The sequence below is a fragment of the Adiantum capillus-veneris genome, chromosome 21 (assembly GCF_014529385.1).
Source record: "Adiantum capillus-veneris isolate H3 chromosome 21, ASM1452938v2, whole genome shotgun sequence".
Classification (NCBI taxonomy): Eukaryota; Viridiplantae; Streptophyta; class Polypodiopsida; order Polypodiales; family Pteridaceae; genus Adiantum; species Adiantum capillus-veneris.
Window position 1 is genome coordinate 86,262,764 of NC_140951.1, and position 7,416 is coordinate 86,270,179.

Consider the following 7,416-nt stretch of genomic DNA (forward strand, 5'->3'; position numbering starts at 1 on the left):
TTTGGAGTGAAAGCAAAGTAAAAGGGAAATTGGAAACTTTCCTTTCAATTTTGAGAAGGAAAGTCCTCAATGCTCCCATTTCCACTTTACGTTAGAAGACTTTTTTCTCCTCTTTCTGAGAAGAAAAGGTTCTAAAAATCCCCCCCCCCCCCCCCCCCCTCCCCCGCCCCCCCAAGTTCCAACAGACTTGAACGTAAACATCACAAAGGCTAAGCTGCCATTCTTTCTGCTGTACTGTGTTCCTTCAAACATTAAAAGACCTGTCTTTGGGAGACTTAAAAGACTTTCTTTCCTAATCTGCCAACCCCATTATCAAAGAGACCTCTCCTTTCTTCTTTCTTCACGTGGAAGGCATCTAGAAATCCCCTGCACATGTCACGCGAGGAAACAAAGGAGGGAAGGGTGACTGTGAATTCCATTGCTAGCCGGAGAGAGAAGGTGAATGTGCATGTGTGTGACATTGTTTGACTATCAGTGTTCCAAATCGGCCTACCAATCGGTTTGTCCCACTTCACCTTCGGGGAGAGAGAGAGAGAGAGAGAGAGGTTTTCAATAGTACCTTTAAGGGCATAAGCATTGCAAAGATCAACATTTCTTTCCAATAGCCCATCCCTAAATCACCATGCATGCAACCACATGCCTTCAAGATGGAAGGAAAGGTGATAGCATGTAAGAGGCTCTCATTCTGGTTGAGGGACTTGCCTCTGCTCATCCCCCTACCGACTCGACAGAAGCATTTCTTTGATGCAAGGCCTGTTAGATGTTGACGAAGGGCTCATTGGATGCTCATTGTTGCATGGGCGAGGCGTTGGCATTGTCAGTTTTTTGGTTATGTGCACCTTCGGTGATCCTTTGGCTTCATAATGCAGTGATGATTCTACTATTGGGTGGGTTCTTGAAGTGGGGTTGGTTGGGGCCTCTTGGATCATGGAACTTCTTTGTGTTGTTGCCAACATCTTGTTCTTGGTTTGCTCTTCTTGTCATGACCTGCTTGGCTTCTTGGTGGTTGATCGGCTGGTGGTAAACTTCATGGCAGACATCTGAGTCGGCGTGGCGGGTCCCCTTTCATGATAGCATCTCCTCGAGCGGCCTTGGTGGGTTTGAATCTCGACCTTCTTGGTGCATGCTGATACTATTTTGTTGGACCTAGCTAGGGAGGGGGAGATGCATGTGTCATATGTTTCTTCTCTCGGGTGGCAACTCTTGCCACCTCTTTTTTGGTTTAATGCATTAGGATAATTCCAATCCATGTTGACGATTGTATCGGGTTTATGGCCTCCCTATAGAGAGCCGGTCAGTTTGGACTTGTAGTCGGGCAATGAGTTTCTTGGCTTCCCTATAAAAAGCCAGATTATGGACTCACTTGTATGGTCTTTGGTGGTGGTTTTCAGAAGCCCTGGCTCGTTCTGAGCAGGGCTGTCTCTTATCATTTTTTTGTTTTTAATTTATTACTCACAGCAAGTGAGTTTTGCCCCCCAAAAAAAGGAGGCTCTCATTTTCTCTCTCTCTCTCTCTCTCTCTCTCTCTCTCTCTCTCTCTCTCTCTCTCTCTCTCTCTCTCTCTCTCTCTCTCTCTCTCTCTCTCTCTCTCTCTCTCTCTCTCTCTCTCTCTCTCTCTCTCATGGTCAAGCACTACATGAATGTGTGCAAACAAAAATGAAAGAAAAACAATGACATTTGACAAAAAATAACAAATGAGCTCACCCCGTCACCCGTTGGGCTTGTTCGCCAACATTGGCTTGATATTGCACACCAATGCTGCAACGTGCATAGGCTATCAATGTGGAGGGCAATAAAGAGCACAAATGTTTCTCATAACCTTATCTATCTATACTATATATAACTAGTATGGCCGGCTGCCTTCGGCGGCCTCTCTCTCTATCTCATTGTCCGCCTACGTTGCCGGCTGTAGGCCACACTTGCCGGAGTGAGCTCCTTGCGACATGTGTTCGAGGGAGGGGCCGCAATCCCTTTCTCCATTATAGATAGTATAGATGCAATGTCTTTGGCGCCACATTAGGCATACATGTCGGCAAAGGCAGTGCCAAGCACAAAATTTTCTTTCAAACAATCTGTGACTAATAATATCGTTGTGAATTCTTTTGCCCACATCAACATTTTGTATAATGCCACATGTCTTCAAGGTGGAGGTGTATGTGATTGCATTAGGAGAGATGCCCTTTCTCAGCATCTGCTAAAACAGCCCATACGCTTCTTAACCCCAACCCTTGCCTTCAAGATTCAAGCCTATGTGATTGCATCTGAAGAGACACCCTTGCTTTTCCCTGTCAGGATGCAAGCATCTCAAACACCCTTGCTTCGCATCCGCCAAAAACTGCCCACGGCTTCTTGGCCCTGCATATGCCCAAGTTGGGCATATCCCACAATCAGTGCATTCAAAGAGACAACATCTTGGAGAGGAAGCTCTTTTGTGCTTTATGAAGTGCACTGACATTTGGCATACATGTTGACCAAGGTAGTGCCAAGCGCGACGTTTTCTTTCAACAACCCATGACTAACAGTATCATTGTGAATTCTTTTGCCCATATCAACATCTCGTCTAATTCCACATGCCTTCAAGGTGCAAGTGAAGGTGATTGGATTTGGAAAGATGCCCTCTCTTTGCATCTGCTAAAAACAACCCAGAGCTTCTTGACCCTGACCCTAACCTTGTTGGATATATCCTACAATCAATGCACGTTATGAGACAACATTGCAGACATGAAGCTCATCGTGGACACTCGCTTCACATCCGCCAAAAACAGTCCACAAGTTCTTGGCCCTACCCAAGTTGGGCATATCCCACAATCAGTGCATTCCAAGAGACGACATCTTGGACAGGAAGCTCTTTTGTGCTTTATGAAGTGCACCGACATTTGGCATACATGTTGACAAAGGTAGTGCCAAGCGCGAAGTTTTCTTTTAACAACCGTTGACTAACAATATCACCGTGAATTCTTTCTCCCAGATCAGCATCTCGTGTAATGCACATGCCTTCAAGGTGCAAGTGAGTGTGATTGGATTTGGAAAGATGCCATCTCTCTGCATCTATTGAAAATAGCCCAGAGCTTCCTGACCCTGACCCTGTTGAACATATCCTGCAATCAATGCACATCATGAGACATTATTGCAGACATGAAGCTCAATTGACAAACATATTGTCCACCCTGCAATCAATGCACTTCATGAGACAACACTGCGAACATGAACATCGTCGAGGAACTATTGCGCTCTAAGAAGTGCACCACCCTCTCTCTGTATCTACTGGAAATAGCATAGAGCTTCCTAACAATGCACTCCATGAGACAACCTTACGAACAGGAAGCTTGTCTCGGACCTGTTGCGGTCTAGAAGTGCAATGCACTTGACATACATGATGATAAATGTTTTCCTAAGTAAGCGTTCTTTTCAAGTAACCCACTATCACGAAATCAGCATATATCCTACTCCTTTGTACAAAGCCTTCTTCTTAGCACAGTCTTTAAGTGGGCTCACAAAAAAAAAACCTATTCTCTCTTTCCTCTATGTATGCTTATGTAACGGATATTGTTGGTTTCTTGGCGCTACTATGCTCTCTCTCTCTCTCTCTCTCTCTCTCTCTCTCTCTCTCTCTCTCTCTCTCTCACACACACACACACACACACACACACACACTCTCTCTCTCTCTCTCTCTCTCTCTCTCTCTCAATTGGAGGCGGCGAGGCAGGGCCGAAAGCTGCATATCTCTCTCTCTCTCTCTCTCTCTCTCTCTCTCTCTCTCTCTCTCTCTCTTTGACACACTCTCTCTCTCTCTCAATTGGAGGCGGTGAGGCAGGGCCGGAAGCTGCATCTCTCTCTCTCTCTCTCTCCTTCCTTCCTTCTCTCTCCTGTGGGGAGGACGGCTTTGGGCCAGTTGTGCTCTCTCTCTCTCTCTCTCTCTCTCTCTCTCTCTCTCATTGTGTCGCCTGACGCTCAATGGATACTCATCGAAACCTCTCGAGGGTTGCAGTTGTTGACACATGTCCGGGAGGAGGGGCCGAAATCCCTTACCTCATTATAATTGTATAGATAGAGAGAACCTCCACCTATCACACTCTAAAGCCATTTCAAAAAAAACCTTAAAAAACATTAATTTGAAATACAAAAGTGAAGGGTAAATACCAAGATGGTAGAAAATGAAGACTTCTTGAGTTAGTTCCCTAAATGTAAAGTAAAAAAAGTTTCTATCTATATCTATACTATATATAATTGAGCTTAAAATTTTAAAGGAAGGAGAGGCCATCCATGTGTCACTTTCTCCTTCACCTTCGTTGCAAGAACCTTAAGAAACATTTACTCCAACCTTCAGTTGGAAGGGTGATTACTTTTGTTTTTGTAAAGGGTGTCTCTATTTTGTAGCTTGGAAAAATAACGAGCAACGAGCTATGTTACACATGAATAAATTGGTACGTCTCAAACGTGCACGTGTGTGTGTGTGTGTGTGTGTGTGTGTGTGAGAGAGAGAGAGAGAGAGAGAGAGAGAGAGAGAGAGAGAGATGCGGCATATCGTAGGTCTGAGAGAGAAAGATCATGTTTCATGTTCTATGGTATCGTTGTGTGTGTCACAGGTTTGAGAGAGAGAGAGAGAGAGAGAGAGAGAGAGAGAGAGAGAGAGAGAGACGTCTTCGTTATTTGATGCAATTTTTTCTCTGTGTGTGTGTGTGAGAGAGAGAGAGAGAGAGGGGGGGGGGGGGGGGATCCCATTTAGTCTTGCTGAGGAGTGTGTGTGTCTATTTCTATGAGAGAGAGAGAGAGAGAGAGAGAGAGTGTCATTGATTGGCCTAAGCGCTTGACAAAGAATGCCCCCCCCCCGCCCCCCAAACTCGAACATGAACACAACCCACCACATATAGTCTCCTCTATCAACACCCCTGGCTGCCAACAGTTGATCCGCACGAGCCCCATACCCTTATACAACCTCAATCCTCTGCTGGTCAGGATGCCAAGATTTTGGATCCAATACATGTCCCACTCGCCACAAGCGATTGTTGAGCCACCTACTCCTCTACCACAGCATGTCCGCCACCCTTGATCACAACGCGCTCCATTTTTGCCTAGCTGCGGCCCTCCACACCACGAGAGAGAGAGAGAGAGAGAGAGAGAGAGAGAGAGAGAGTCCCACATCCGTCTCCACACTTTCTTCATCTTTTTTAGACCAGTCAGCAGATGCTACAATGTTGAGAGCTCCAACATGACTATCCAAGATTTTTAGCTTTCACAAGTTTTCACATCTCAAACTCCTGACATAGGCAAGAAAAAAGGGGTTTTGTAAGGGGACAGGTGGCATTGCCTACTGCTATAGTGCTCACGGCAACGATTGCGGAAGGCGGGTCTTTAATTCAATGTTTGTGAAAAATGTGTCTTAGCTTAATATCATGCCATTTTCAATTTCAAAAATGTCGGTTGAGGGCAAGGAGGAAAGGAAAAATTTTGTCCTAAAATAGAGAAAAAGAGTGTAAAATAGAGCCGACTCGTGATCGGACAAAAAGTAGACTCGCTGGTACACACGACCAGGCTTTTAGACTCTCACATGCTTCACTTGAATACTACAAACTAAACATGCAGCCTGAGAGAGAGAGAGAGAGAGAGAGAGAGAGAGATTTTTCTTCCTTCTCAGGTGGTTTGAGACCCGTTAATCTTGAGACCGACTAATCTCGACTCTCAGCTTAAAGTTTTCAAGGAAGGAGAGGCCATCTCTGTGTCACTCTCTCCTTCATTTCAAGAACCTTAAGAAACATTTGGTTTGAAATGTAAAAGTGAAAGGTAAGTCAGAAGTCATTTGGTTTGAAAAGTAAAAGTGAAGGGTAAGTACCAAGTACTACTCTGATGGTAGAAAATGAAAAGACTTAATTTTGACTTCTAAGTTATGTAAAAAAGTCACAATACTTAGCACTATATATATATATTTATATTATTCAAACTTATTAGCAAAGCCATGGAGTTTTACTAGGTCTTCAAGTTTGAAGGGTGATTACTTTTGTTTTTGTAAAGGGTGTCTCTACTCCGTAGCTTGGAAAAATAACGAGCAACGAGCTATGCTACACATGGATAAATTGGTATATCTCAAACGTGCACATGTGTGTGTGTGCGCGCACGTGAGAGAGAGAGAGAGAGAGAGAGAGAGAGAGAGAGAGAGAGATGCGGCATATCGTAGGTCTGAGAGAGAAAGATCATGTTTCATTTTCTATGGCATCGTCGTGTGTGTCACAGGTTTGAGAGAGAGAGAGAGAGAGAGAGAGAGAGAGAGAGAGAGAGAGAGAGAGGGGGGGGGGGGGGGGGATCCCATTAAGTCTTGTTGAGGAGTGTGTGTGTGTCTATTTCTATGAGAGAGAGAGAGAGAGAGAGAGAGAGAGAGTGTGTGCCATTGATTGGACTAAGCGCTTGACAGAGAATGCCCCCCCCCCCCCCCCAAACTCGAACATGAACACAACCCACCACATGTAGTCTCCTCTATCAACACCCTTGGCTGCCAATAGTTGATCCGCACAAGCCCCATACCCTTATACAACCTCAATCCTCCGCTGGCCAGGATGCCAAGAGTTTGGATTCAATACATGTCCCACTCGCCATAAGCGCTTGCTGAGCCACCTACTCCTCTACCACTGCATGTCCGCCACCCTTGATCACAACGAGCTCCATTTTTGCCTAGCTGTGGCCCTCCACACCACGAGAGAGAGAGAGAGAGAGAGAGAGAGAGAGAGAGAGAGAGAGAGAGAGAGTCCCACATCTGTCTCCACACTTTCTTCATCTTTTTTAGGCCAGTCACAGCAGATGCTACAATGTTGAGAGCTCCAACATGACCATCCAAGATTTTTAGCTTTCCCAAGTTTTCACATCTCAAACTCCTGACATAGGCAAGAAAAAAGGGTTTTGTAAGGGGACAGGTGGCATTGCCTACTATTATAGTGCTCACGGCAACGATCGTGCAAGGCGGGTCTTTGATTCAATGTTTGTGAAAATGTGTCGTAGCTTAATATCATGCCGTTTTCAATTTCAAAAATGGCGGTTGAGGGCAAGGGGAAAAGGAAAAATTCCGCCCTAAAATAGAGAAAAATAGTGTAAAAAGTAGTGTAAAAAATAGTGTAAAATAGAGCCGACTCGTGATCGGACAAAAAGTAGACTCACTAGTACACGCGACCAGGCTTTTAGCCTCTCACATGCTTCATTTTAATACTACAAACTAGACATGCAGCCTGGGGAGAGAGAGAGAGAGAGAGAGAGAGAGAGAGAGAGAGAGAGAGAGAGAGAGAGAGAGAGTTTTCTTCCTTCTCATGCGGTTTGAGACCCATTAATCTTGAGACCGACTAATCTCGACTCTCAGCTATCAAGTTTAGGCAAAACTTATCCAATCCAAACATTGTTGGCAACAAGTCATGTTGCATAGCAAGTTAGAAGAGAG